General features: G+C 43.3%; 1 pseudogene; it reads right to left on the reverse strand.

Annotated features, from left to right (window-relative positions):
- Window positions 1–843: 843 nt before the first annotated feature.
- Window positions 844–10,857, reverse strand: LOC133377185 (N-acetyllactosaminide beta-1,6-N-acetylglucosaminyl-transferase-like; annotated as a pseudogene).
- Window positions 10,858–14,746: the final 3,889 nt, after the last annotated feature.

Below are 14,746 nucleotides of genomic sequence, written 5' to 3' on the forward strand. Positions count from 1 at the left end.
CTCCTTTTTCTCCACTTGGTCTCTATTCACATACACCTTAAAGGCGATTTCTACCAGCATTGCTGGAGTCCCCTCAAGCTTCTGTAGCTTTCTTCTAATATCTGGGGCTGACTGCGCAATATACATAGTGTTAAGGAGACGAAGGTTATCAAGGCTGTCTGGATCCATGGTGCTATACTGCCGGAATGCGTTTTGTAACTTTTGTAAGAATGCTGCTGGATCCTCCCCTGCACCCTGCCGAATCTCATAAATTTTACTCAAATTGCAAGTTCGCGGAACAGCGTGTTGAAGCCCATGGAGTATCAGGCGCCTATAATTTTCAAGGGGCTGGGGGGTTCCTGTTCGGCAATTCCACCCAGGATCTACGTCTGGAAAGCTCTGCGCCACTGGGACCCCATTCTGCTGGGCTGCATCTATCTCTGCCTGCCACCTAGCCTGGCTTATCACCATCGTGCATTCTTCTGGGCTCAAAAGTGTTTGGAGTAGTGTCTGAACATCAGCCCACGTAGGGTTGTGGCTTAAAAATATTGATTGGAACAAATCCTGCATTCTGGTTGAGTCTTCCCTCAGGGTTGGGGTCTGATTTTTCCAGTTAAATAAATCTGAGGTAGGGTATATACATATGATCTTGGGGCTGCAGCAGGGGCAGTAGGATTTGCCACCTCTCTCATAGGGCATGTCAGATCAGCCATATCTTCTCTTTCCCTTTCCTGCCTTCTTGCTGCCTGTGCTCTCGTCGTCACCCCTGCCCATATGGGGCTGAGGGCGGGTTGTTCAGATAATTCACCGACACATGAAGCTAATTCCTGTCTCATTTCCTCCCTCAGACTTGTTTGCATTTCACTAAGTTGCCTGTGTAATTGTGTCAACTGTTGTTGATTCTGGGCCGCCAGAAATCTCCACTTCTGACCAGCTGTCTCCAGCTGTTTGATGTATTTGGCTAACATAGGGGGTGTGGAGGGGGTGAACGCTTGTTGCTGTGAGGCTAATATGCCAGACCCGCTTCCCGAAGGGGTCCTCTGAGGGGGGTTATACGGAGGTGGAAAAGTATGCAATAAATCATTCACAAAAAGGTCTTCTTCTGGTTGACTTAAAACCGCAGGAGGATCGGGCTTTTTAGGCTGGGGCTGGGACTTTTTAACCCCCACGGCTGAGGCTATCATTGCTTTACAACAGGCACCTTTACATTTCTTTATCCAGGGGGGGGTTGTTTTCACCAAATCGTGCCACACATCAATGTAGGGAAATTGATCCCATCTTCCCTCCCTTGTGACTTTCGCATGTACAGCACTTATAATACTTTTATCCCAAGTTCCCCCCTGAGGCCATCCCAAACCCCACGTTGTCCATTCATTATTACAAAACTTAATCAGACCCCATTTAGTCATAGCACCTTTACCATATGCATTTTTAAAATCTTTAAAATTTCTCAAAAAACATCCCAGTGGATTCTGCAGTTTTTCCTCGTGCGACGCCCCTGCTCCCATTTTAGTTGGGTTTTTCAACTGCCTGCTATAGGTCAGTTCCCTGGGCTTTTCAACAGGCTCTCATCTCACGGGCCCCTCGTGAAGTCGCCCCTACTCCCAATTCTGCAAGCAGATCTTACCAGGCTTTTCAGTAGGCCTTCTGACTCCACGACCACCACACAGTCACCGACAGCTTCCTGTTACTTCCCTGAGGTGTTGGCTCTATGGTCTCACTATTGGAGCTCCGGTTGATACTGCTGTGCCTTCTGCTCTTCACAGCCTTGGCCCCAAGGCAGGTTCAAACAACCTGGAGCGCTCTCCTTGGCCCGCCAGGGATGACCCGGGAGGCCAGCAGGTCAGCCAGACCTCCTGGCTCTGGCTCGCCAGAAATGTTACACCAAAAAATGGCTCTTTACATCTGGAGGAAGCTCCAAAAACACACCCATATGGGAGACCAAGATATAAGACAACACCTTTATTAATTATCAATATCTTTTGCAAAAGAGAGACTAGACTTTTCGGCTCGTGCCTGAAAACCAGTCTAAAGCGTGATTACATAGTCACAAGTGATATATGCTTTCAAAGCCCTCCTAAGACAGCCCCTCCCTCTTGTTAGTAACTTTCCAGGTTTCTCCATTGTCTTGCATTGAGCTAACGTCCTGGCCTTGAGCGCTCATCCGTGCTGCCTCTGCCTCCCCCGGCGCGATGCATTCCAGTGAGCCATTATCTACTTAGATAGTGACCTGTTACATGGGATGGGTAAACTAGCATTTTAAGTATCAAACACCAACTGAACATTTAGCATCCACAGGCACCTTAGGAACTTTGTTTTTCTAGTTCTATGTTATCTCAAGTTAACACATTCTGTACCGTGTCAAATTAACACCATATGCACTATAGTTCCCAAACTATGCCTTATTTCATTACACCAATGTGGTTCCACAGGTATCTCACACTGATTCAGTGCTCCCTCTTGAACGGTCAGTTCCAGGCATTCCACAGTAGGTGGGTATGATTGAAGTTCAACTTTGTTAGCAAACAGGCTTTTTTTTTGCCCAGCAGCCACTTCAGGTCTCCAGTTCCAAAGACACAAATGTCTCTTTTATAGTGACCTGCCAAGGAATAAAATACTATCATAAAAACATTTTCTGGATAAGACAAGTAGTGCCAAAATGCTGTGGACGCCTTGGTGGATGACCTACGCAGAGAGCTGGACAGGGGGAGTGTGTCCCTGTTGGTGCTACTGGACCTCTCAGTGGCTTTCGATACCATCGGCCATGGTATCCTTCTGGGCCGCCTTGCCAGAATGGGACTTGGGGGCACTGTGTTGCTGTGGCTCGGCTCCTTCCTGGAGGGACGAACCCAGAAGGTGGTGCTGGGGGATTCCTATTTGACTCCTTGGCCATTGACATATGGGGTCCCTCAGGGCTCAGTTTTGTCCCCCATGTTAACATCTACATGAAACCGCTGGGTGAGGTTGTCCAGGGGTTTGGGGTTCGGTGTCATCAGTATGCGGATGACACCCAACTCTATTTCTCCTTTCCACCTAAAGCCAAGGAAGATGTCCTGGTCCTAAACCGGTGCCTGGCATTAGTGATGGACTGGATGAGGGTGAACAAATTGAAATTAAATCCAGACAAGACAGAGGTGCTCCTGGTTAGTTGAAAGGCAAATCAGGGAATAGGGATTCAGCCTGTGCTGGATGGGGTTACTCTCCCCCTGAAGACACAGGTTCGCAGTTTGGGTGTACTCCTGGGCTCAGCTTTGAACTTGGAGGCCCAGGTCTCTGCAGTGGCCAGGAGTGCTTTTGCCCAGCTAAGACTGGTGCGCCAGCTGCGCCCGTTCCTGGAGATGCCTGATTTGATTACGGTGATGCATGCCTTAGTTACATCCCGTTTAGATTACTGTAATGCACTCTACGTGGAGCTGCCTTTGAAGATTGTTCGGAAACTTAAACTGGTACAAAGAGCTGCAGCCAGAGTGCTAACTGGGGCTGGTTACAGGGACCATACAACCCCTTTGTTACGACAGCTCCACTGACTGCCAGTTTGCTTCCGGTCACAACTCAAAGTGCTGGTTTTGACCTCTAAAGCTCTATACGGCCTAGGTCCAGGCTATTTGTCAGACCGTATCTCCCTATATGAGCCTGCCCGGGCATTGAGATCCTCAGGAGAGGCCCTTCTCTCAGTCCCAACACCTTCACAAGTGTGATTGGTGGGGATGCGACATAGGGTCTTCTCAGTGGCTGCCCCCAGGTTCTGGAACTCTCTTCCTAGGGAAGCACGAATGGCCCCTTCCTTGCTATCCTTCCGTCGGCAGGCAAAGACTTTTTTATTCCGACAGGCTTTTGGACTAGAAGATGTTTAAGATAGGGCCTCAGAAGGTCTGTTGTATTGTTTTATGGTCCTATTCTTAGTGTTTTAAATTGTCTTAGTATCTTAAGTGTATGTTTCATGGTTTTAATGTCGCGAATAATTTAATTCTATTTTAATTGTATATTTTTGTATGATTTTTTACCTATGTGTAGTTTTTATTTGTAAGCTGCCCTGAGTTCCAGTTTTGGAAAAAGGGCGGGGTAAAAATAAAGATTCATTCATTCATGTTTGTGCCAAGACCTTTGTAGCTGTATCCTATCCTGAAAAGGAAATCCCTCAATGAGGCTTGCTCCTAAAGGAGTGCACAAGACATGGCACATTTCCCCAGACATCTCATTTTCATTAGGTTTTATTGATTAAATTTAATTTTCATTCTGTTTTATTGACTGTTTAAGGGAGAAGTTCAAGAAACACACTGATTCATCACACTCAACAAAACAGCCTTCAACTCCCCTGTATTCCAGCCTTTTGCCTATGTAATAATGTAATATAGTGAAATAGAGGTATGTGCATAATATATAATTTTTAGATATTTAGCCATGCTGCTAAAAGATGTTAGTGGAGAATTCATGCTAAGGACCATAACCCCAATGGTCATGGCTCTGGATGAGTATTGGAAGCAATCCAGGGAGGGGGGGGAGGGAGCAACAAGGAATTCTGCCAAGTGTGTCAGCTTGTTGATTCCCTGGTTGCATATGATGGATCCCTGATCTTAGATGCTGGGATCCTTGTCAGTTGCCAAATGAAAAGAGCATCTGTCTCTATTGAAAAGAGTGTCTATCTCTATCATAGAGACAGTCACTTATGCGGTGCTGGAAGCTTCAGTGAAGCTGAGTACAAGTCACTTTCTGCTGGCTGCGAGTCACTGTTTCTGCCTTGAATCTGGGTTGTATGTGGGCAGAATGTGCCTGAGACTGGACACATTCAGAGCATCTGAACTCGCACAGAGGCCAGGCTTTCTGCCACGACGTTTGAAATTCAAGTTGTTCATCTAAAACTGCAGAGAGAAAAAGTTGTTCGAGGGAAATAATTTAGAATGGAGAAACGGCAGACAGGGACAGGTTTATATTTCCCCTGTTACATAATTGCTGTTGATCACTCCTTTCAGAAGCATTTTTTTCTTCATGAAAATGGGCCATCAGGCCACTTTTGCTACACAGCTTGGCTGATTAGTCAACTATCTTCAGTAGAGAATATAAACTGCCCTCTTTATCTGAATTTGTACTTGGGAGTTCTCTAAGCCACTAAGGTTACAGTTCTCAAGCCCCCAGTTGTGGAACAATTCCATGAGAATCAATGGGAGAACTTTGGTCAATGTATTGTCAGAACTGCCAGCCAAAAAAATGCACATGGGGGATTGTTGCACATATTCACCCAGCCATGCAGGAATTGTTTGTATAAACCTTAGGACACACATTTCCAGGAAAATATCAATTAATAAACATGAACAAACACACAAAAGGAGTACTCTTCAACTTTGTCTTTGGATTTTAAACTTGAAACATGGTCGTTCTCCAGACAAATATTAATGCCTGGCCGGGCCCTTCTGGAGTGTGGGTTGCCAGGAAAGGTTTCAGGGAAAGGACCATGGAAAGATTGGTGTTTCCCGGCCTATGCACTCAAAGTTCTGAAATGTCAAGTACATTTCTGAACCCTTTTGAAACCTCCATTAAACTGAAGGAAAAACAGGACCAGCACAGACCAAGGACATTGCATACAAGGCATTCAGTAAGAAGAATCCAGCTTTCAGTGCTAGAAACAAAATGTATTTTACCGTGACATAGTTCACTAGTCCCATTGTTCCACAGGATAGCTCTCAGGTCACCTTCCCGTGTAGCATCAATTGGCATGGAACCAGGGACATCTGTTATTTGGAGGGACAGCAGAAGAGAAAGGCTAGTCTTGCGAGAGCACAGTACTTAAGCTTAAAATGCCAGTACTTAAGCTTAAAATGCCAGTACTTAAGCTTAAAATGTTCATGTTTTCAATAGCATTTTGACACCATGTGGGAATTCTTGTTCACATCGGTTTCTTTAAAGGCAGTGGACTTCATTTGAAATCCTTCAGTTTTGCCTACATCAGCTCAAGAGACAAAAAATCTGTTTCAAAACGTTATATTGAAAATTGCCAGCTGTACAGACAATTTCTGCATCACAAAGTAAGGCATGATTTTGTCCTACTGAGTTGTGAATCCTGCAGTGAAGCAAACTGGAAAGTCCATGCATGAGAACAAACGTGAATAAAAATTTAATCTCTGGCCAGCCTGCATGTGCTGCCAGCATACTATACGTGTAAATGAATGTAGTACTTGGGAGGTGTGGGCTCCAGGGCCCATTGCCACATTTTAAAAGAATTGCTGAGGTTCAACAGAAGTGATTAATGGTTTATGATAACCTTCTGTTGACAGGTGAGTGAAATGTATTCCAACAGCACTGAAAACAACCCCATAAAACGTTGAGGTCACTTCTACAACTAAGTGCTCCAATTATTCCTCAACCATAGTGTCCATCTTGTTTGATTTTGTAGGATCAGTTGCAGTTCCTGATGTCTGAGGATGTGGACAAGATGTTTGCAGCTGTGAGGCCTCCTTCATGTCCTTTTGCTCCTTGCCCATCCTAGCTCTTTATGCCAGCTATGGAGGTGGATCTAGGGTGTGATGAATGCATCACTGTGCAATGGTATAGCCCCCATTGCCTTGAAGGAGAGAGTGGTGTAGCCTCCTCAGAGTCTTGACCCAGGTTTATGCCAACTAATGCCTGATCACTAACACACCTTTCTTGGTCAAGGGGAAGTTCATCTATAAACGAATTTGGATGAAACTGATTATCTTGACCCATTTCAGGTTTAAATCACTGGTTTTAAACCAAGTTTCCCATTGATCCTTCATATTTTCTTTCTTAATCAATTGTGCAAATCTGACTGCTAAACCACATTAATTTATAGCCAAATATGGTAGTATTTATACAGCAGTTTCACTCTTACAACCAGGTACTGCATATTTGTCACACTTTATGCATATGTTTGTTTGAAGGCACATAAGGCCAGCTCCCTGCTGAAGCTAAGCAGGGTCAGGTCTGGTCAGTGCCTGGATGAGAGACTGCCTGGGAACCCATGTAAGTCGCCTTGGGTTTCTATCATGAAAAGAAAGGCAGGGTACAAATGTAATAAATAATAATAATTAGCATGCTTTCCTTTCTTACCTACAGAGCATGGGTGGGAATCTCAGGCTTCTCTATCCAGCCTTCAGGACCAGGCCTCTAACTGGCCCCCAGGCCAAACCCCCTTCCCAACCAAACACTCCACTAGTTCTGTTTTGTGCTCTCCTTGAGTGTTCTTGCTTCTGATAATAGCTCTTCCTAGCCTGGATAGAGAGGGGCATGTGAATGTGTGAAGAAATTACCCTACTGCACACAGGTAATAATTACATTCATTGCTCTGCCCACCTTTGCCTCTGGTCCCACTCACCACTGGCACATGTAGCCCCTGAAAGGTTGCCTGGACGGGATGCACCCTAGGGCAGAAAAAGTTTCCCCATCCTGCTATAGAAGGAAAGTCATTAAAATATTCCCATATAGGGTCTTTGTTCATGAGGTTAAGTATTGCCCTGTTTAGGCATTCATCTACACACTTTTTCATAAGGCATGGGGGGAGGATCAGGGCCACACATGCTAGCCCTATCTCCAACAATCTATCCTTGCTGACTTCACATCTGACTTGTGTGCATTGAGCAGGTAGGTCTGAAGGGAGAATATTCACAGCTTTGTCTAAAAGTACTTAGCATACAACCAGGAACCCTGATTGCACAGGGTTCTTGACTGTGCAGAGGATTCTAAGCCTGTTCAGCAGAATGTGCAAAGACTCCCCTTTCAGACCTTCTTGCTCAAAGTGCAAAGGTCTGAGATTGTAGCTGGTAGGGGCTAGGATTTTGAGGATGGGGCATTGCTAGCAGTGGTGGCTCATGCCCACTGGGATTGGTGAGGCAGAAGGTAGGGAGCCCAACAGTAGGTAGAACCAGAGCCAATGACAGGCAGAGCCAATTCTACTTTTGTCCACATTTTCCTCCTGAGTTCTGCAACAGGAGCACGAAGACTAAGGAAGAGGAAACTGACAGCCAGGACCACACCCTGGTACAGAGGCAGGCAGGCAGGCTTGGAGGAAGCAAATCTGGGCACAAGGGCAGCGTCCCATTTGTCCTAATTGACCAGTCTCCACTGGTCCACTGGTTGCTAGGTATGTAAAGGACTGGGACTTAAATTTATATAAAATAATGAGAAGTATCTGAAAGAAGGTACTGATTTCAGTTTAACTATATGGCTAATATCCTTGTATTCACATTAATCTTTAAGAGAATCTTAAACTTTTACAGTTTTTTTTAATTAAAAATTAAAAATCTATTTACATATTTACAAAATCATTGATTTTTATCTACCCTGCAGTGGTGTGCAGGATTTTGTTCAAATGGCCTATGGTTTGTACAGCCAACAATTAGCACAGCTTGCATGTACAGCCTGAAAGTCTTCAGATCTGTAAAGTCATCTGATTGTTGAAAATTAATCAGATGCTTAAATAATGCTCCATCTGGATATGTTCTTAGTAAACAGGTCCTTGAGAAGTGTGCACCTTTAGATCAGAAATCAACCCCCAGCCATTGAAATCATAAATGGTCGGATGCCACTACATACCTGGTATCCTACTGAGCGTTGACCAATATAGTTCATCTGGACTATAGATGTCCTTAGACCATTCTAGAAAATCAAGAGCCCGTTCTTCAGAGAGGACAGACTCCACAAAGGCCCTTGTTAGGGCAACATATGCAGAGCCACGGTAGATGGTCAGGTTGTGGGGTACAGGTGATTTTAGCAACATAGTGCTCAGCATTTGAGCATCATATTCTCCATGATCTCTGTAACAAACTTTGTAAATATATTTGATCCTTTTAGTAAAGCGATCTGAAAGGAGGACGCCAGGTGTGACATTTTCCCCTTTAAATCTTTTCAGATGGCGGATAATTTCCTTGTTGGTTCTCAAGGGGAAGTCTTGTCCGCAGATGTTGAGAACATACTTCCACTGGATCCTGGATCCCAGGAGGTCCTTCATGCAGTTCAAATCAGCCTGAAAACTGGTTATCCCAGTATAAACGACCACCTCAGTTTTTGACACAAGGAAGGCATTGGGGAAGCAGTCTACCAATTTCTTCACATCTCACTTATACTTACCAGGAGCCTTCCTATCCACATGGATACAATAAATGTTGTGGGGCACATAAATGGCCCTGAAGATTCTTTCAAAAGTACCAAATTCTTTGTGGATGGTAATGACATAGGCTAAGGGAAAGTTGGCTTCTTCTGCAGAGAGGGTTCTTGTGAGGTAGTGACTATTGATTATGTAATCTTGGCAAGAACATGAGTTGCCAAAACATGTGTTGAAATGATTCCCCCAGACAAACGCTTTGTTCTCATTTGCCAGAGCACTGCAAGATTGCTTAGTGTCCGAACAACTCACTTATCAATCATAGGTTTGACTTTGCTCATTGGCTAATAACACTGATAGGCAAGAACAACCACGTTGGCTCCTTTCACAGAAACTGCTTAGAAGGTTACCTGCACATTTTGTTCCATAACTTTCTTTCAAAAAGGGCTAGAGACTTTTTTTTAAAAAAAGTTCAGATTCTGTGCTATCTGCTAGGGATGCCACTGAAGGCCTTTGTGCGTGTCATGGCAACCCCCAGCTTATATTATAGCAGTTTGTTAGAATTTAGGACAGTGATATGTCCATGACACAAACGTTTATTTAACAATAGTGAAAATGGTCTTCTTTCTCTCTCTTTTTTTTTTTTACTGAATCTGCATGATTAAAGGCAGCCTGATACATAGCAATTTAGCCTGTGAAGCTTTTCCTGGCATAGTGATAAATGGTGGACAAATGTTGATCTGCTAAATGTGCCAGCCTGCTGTTAAAGACACAGGAACAGCTGTTTCAGTAAAAGGGAGGGCAACGTTATCTAAAGTGCTTTCATGACCCTACCTAAAAGAGAAATTCCATGAACTTTTCAGATTTCATGCCAAAATATAGATAGACTGTAGTAGAATGAACAAACCAGAATACTTTCAGAAAGAAAGGTCCAGTTTAATAGAAGATTGTCATTTCAGTCTCCTTTCATCCCCTTTCTTCAAGGGCAGGATTCAAGGTAGGATGGGTGAGAGAGTGAGTAGGCCAACAGTAGAAGAGAAGGGACTGATATAAAGCCTTGTTCGGGTTGGTGATTCTGCTGTACTCTAATATGTCCACAATGTTAAATAGAATTGTTTAACATTTTTAAATTTAAAAAGTGCACGAATTTGGAAATTGTTCTTTAAAGCAAACTTTTTTTCTTTTTTCTCCCTGAAATTCATTTGACTCTATTGCAGAGGAAATTTTAATAAAATTGATGCTTTTCACAATGACAGTGTTATGGTTCTTTCAAGACTCCAGAGACAATTGCCCAATAGAAAACAAGGTTGTTTTAAAACACACATTGTGATTTTAGTCACAGTAAGAGTACTTGAAACGTAAAATTAATTTTTCAGCCTCTAGGGTATATAAAGAAATAGAAAACAGCATGAGTGCAGATTCAGAGGTGGAGCAAATCTTTGGAGAGATCATTCATATCTGTGGACTTGCTCCTGAGCAAGTGAGCTGAAGTGTAAACAAACACAGCTGCCTTGGGCTACTGGCAATCCTTAGCCTTTTCAAACACAGATTATCTTACAATGCGGGGGGGGCATAGTATTCTCAGGTTGAATACACACAGCATTTTATTCTAGAATCAATGGAGATAGAATTCTTGTTTTTTCTACCTAGTCCACACACAATCTAGACCTATTGCATATTTTTGCCCCTGACAAGCGCTTCTAGACAAATTCTCAAAATAAAAGCTCATTGCAGATTGCTTCTGCATCGCCCCGCAATATGTCCATTGCCACCAACTGGGGGGGGGGAGGTATCCATACCTGCCCAATGATGTTGTGGGTCGACATATACCAAGAACATGAGGGAAGGGTTTTCAAACATGTAATCTAATCATGGGGAGGGTTTTCAAACACATATCAAGTAATCATGCCCACCCGTCTGGATGGCAGGATCCACAATCGATCTAGATTGCAAGGGCATGTTGAGTATGCGTATTAACAATTCCATATTGGGGGAAAACTTCATTTTTGTGCTACAAACGGGTAAGCATGTACGCACCCTCGGTCATTAGCAACAGCTTTGCATGTGTTCTGGGGCAGGTTCTGTGGAGTACAATAATTCTAGCATCCTGACATACAGCCATCCACAGTGTTTCAGGAAAGTGATTTGGTGCTATAGACTGTCGTGACGGACATACTATACCTAGCCTCCTGTCTCTTATAACGGTCATTGCTTTATATGTAATTTTAATCAAATAGTTCAAACTATTCAGTTTTCTATAAGTATCTAATTCATACCGCTATATGTTACAAAAATAAAACACCATAACAGTTTGCAAGTCAGCTTGGCTGAATCCAGCTTTCTAACCTCACACATAGGGTAGCATGATATGCTGACTGCTAGATTGTATAAATAATTTGTACACACAGCGGCTTCAGTCAGACCTTGGTTGTTCAATTATTTAAGTGAGGTTCATTTTGCCTCTTTGTGAACCCCTGGCAGTGTCTCCTGGATGCTGTGTTCCTGGATGCTACAATTGATTTTGCAGTGCCCATGGTACCTGAGAATTCTTTTTAAAGATGAAAATCAGATTCACACTTGGGGGTATAGCTGACTTCGAAGAAGTGTCTTAAATGCATCTGAATTGAACAACATGGCAAATGGAATTATTTTCTAGAGGAAATGAAGGAGGCAAGAATTAGAACAAAGATGTTTCAGTCTCTTTGCAGTCAAATGGTTCTTTAGCTTTTTTCACAAAATTAGCAATATTTCTAAAGGTTAGTTCTTCACACTGTGCACCCATGTGCAGGTTGTGCATGGTATGGGGCACAGGGCTGAGCTCTCATATGAATGCAGCGCCCCTTGCACACAATGAGAGAGAATCACCTGTGCCCAACAGCCACCTCATTTCAGAATAGGGTTGACAGGCTCAGAGCCTGAGACTGATCCTGTATCCTTAGGAGAAGAGAAAGTCAGCCAAGTGCAGGTGTTCTTGCAACCCTGTAATGGGAAAAACCACAAGGTGGAATTCTCCCTTCCCCCTGCACAACTTTTAAAGATACAGAAGACATCTTGGAGGCAGGGCTCCAGCCAATGTATTATAAAGTATTTTGCTTCTTTTCTGACTCCCTGCAATAAAAGGGGTCAGAACAGGGCTTCAAACTTGAAATGTAGAATGGTATCTGGAATGAGTATATCCATTTCATCTAGATTCCTCTATTTTCAAGGGGCACGTCACAATATGCATTGCACTATGTTTTATATCTTTCGTGCCCCCCTTGAAATTGAAAGTGAGTTCTGAGTTGGTGCCTGAAATGCAGAATGGTGCTCTGAGAATGCACACCAAAACTGATTTCAATATAGCCATGCCACAGTAGCCAAACTATCATGGCTACGTTCAAAATCCCATTTTTTGACTTCTGTTCTCAACTGCAGGCTTGACATTCACATTTCAGACTACTGGACTGGAAATACAGTGCATCATAATCATCAGATTCTCCCAACCATAGGAGCAAAGCATCATGTGTGTTTGCTGAGGATATAAGTAGTCACTAGCCACACTGAACTAAAGGAGATATTCTGCCTCAGCCCCAAGGACAGAAACTGGTGAGATCAGGATCTAGGACCAGGTATACTGCCTGACGCAGATTCCTGTCACCACCACCTTTCTCCCCTCATGTGTGCTCCCTACCTTACAGTCATTCCCTGCTGCTACCTATCCCCTTGTCCTCTGCCCCCACTGCTTTTTCCCCTTCTTGCTGCCTGCCAGTGCCTCACTGCTGCTGCTGCTGCTGCTCATCCTTAAGTGTCACATTCTGAGGAAGGGGTCTTTCCTCAGGTTGAGGTGGCCATGGAAAGTGCCCGTACCATCACTACTTTACCACGACAGTGGTAAATTCTGTTTAAAGATTAACAAGTGTTCTATGACTGATGGGTGGCCAGTGGCAGCAGCCACAGTGAGCTGGCCACAGTGATGGCAGCAGCAGCTGCCCAACAGGTGGTAAGTGAGGGGGCACAATCCACTGCCTGAGGCACATGTCTCATTAACAGGGCCAGTCCTGGCAAGACCCATCTTTCTAAAAGAAAACTCAGGGATGAATATTACAGACATATGAGAGTACACCATCCAACTTCCTAGCTTCCAACTTCGGGTGCCAAATCTGTCTTAGAACAAACAGAAGCTGTGGGTACCTCCTTCATTTTCAAAGATCAGATATTACTTTAGGCATCTCACTGCTGTGACAGGAAACTTCAGAAACCTAGTGCCTTGTCAATACGTCAGCAGGGCATCTGCTGTTTTCGGGACACACTAATATGTGCAAATTTGTGTTCAAGGAGGAGGCCTTGAAAACAAATAGAGGCAAAGTGGAAAAACAGAAGATGCACATTTTCAATAAAATTTATATGGTTGTGCCAAATGGCACCCTGGAAAACGGCAATGCTACTACAGCAATACACAGTGGGAATAGCTCCAAGAAATATGAAAAAGAATGGAAAGAAACATTGTTCAAATAATTAAGTAACCATCTGCTAGACTGTGACTTTAGCATAAATATGCAAACACAGCAGTTCCAAAAAGAAAATAGTAATCAGCCAGTATTAACAATGCTGCGATGAGAAAAATGTTCTCCAATTAACAGTGAAGTTCACATTGTCATGTTTGGACTTAAGCAAAGCTTTGGTATTTACTAAATTCCATTTAAGATAAAAGGCAGTTTATTTTACTTCTCTTACTTGAACAGGTTTATATATATATATATATATATATACATACACACACACACACCTGATCATTAAACTGGGTCTTGGTGAAAATAACTAGATTGAAAAATGACTAGATGACAAATGTAGATTGGCCTAAATGCACATTCACATTACAAATGCCTTTCTTCTATCTGCTCTGCATGAGAAACAAATATTAACATAAATAGTAAGAGACAGGCCAAAAGGTGAATGAAGTCCAGTTGAATGGTTAAGAGAAAGTTATGGATATAATTCTTATAAATCCAAGTGGACTGCGAAAATTGACATATTGGTAGAATACCACTAACACTGTACAAAACATTTGCACTGGATTCCACTAAAGTGTCAACTGCTCCTGTTTGATGGCTTCTATTTTCTATAATTGAGTTATTACAATGTCATCAACACTGAACAACCCACAACTTCCAAAAATCCTGTTGTGGATAACTATGCTTTTTGTGCAATAAGCCTTTAAGAGATGACAAGACAGTAAACTAGACCCAAAAGGTCTTTGAAACCCTCTGTGGGTGCATCAGTAAGTAAGCAAGGCAGGCCCAAGGCATTTTGCTACCTGAGATAGAAAAGATAGTGCCCCCCCTCATTCAATGTACAGAATCCAACTGGACTTATAGCTGAATCTTACCTCAACACCTACCTCACTCTACCTAATGGCAGAGTTGGCCCTGCAAGTAAGGCTCATGATGATGGGACAAATCCTCACCTGAAGGGATTAGCAGCCTCATCTTGTACATTGGCAGTAGAAAGCGATGCACAGACAACAGAGGGATGCAGTTGCTGCTGAGGAACCCTGGACAGCAACAGATGGAAATATGGAAGCAGATGTACAAATTCCTGTATGACATCTAAAGGTATAAAAAGAACAGTTTGGGTCTAAAAAGGAATGATGGTTTTGTAAAGGCAAAATTAATGTGTATGCCGAGAAGAAACCAATGCTGACTAGAGATCGGGGAAAAATTTGATTCGGTTCACTTT

Source organism: Rhineura floridana, chromosome 1 (genome assembly GCF_030035675.1).
Source record: "Rhineura floridana isolate rRhiFlo1 chromosome 1, rRhiFlo1.hap2, whole genome shotgun sequence".
Classification (NCBI taxonomy): Eukaryota; Metazoa; Chordata; class Lepidosauria; order Squamata; family Rhineuridae; genus Rhineura; species Rhineura floridana.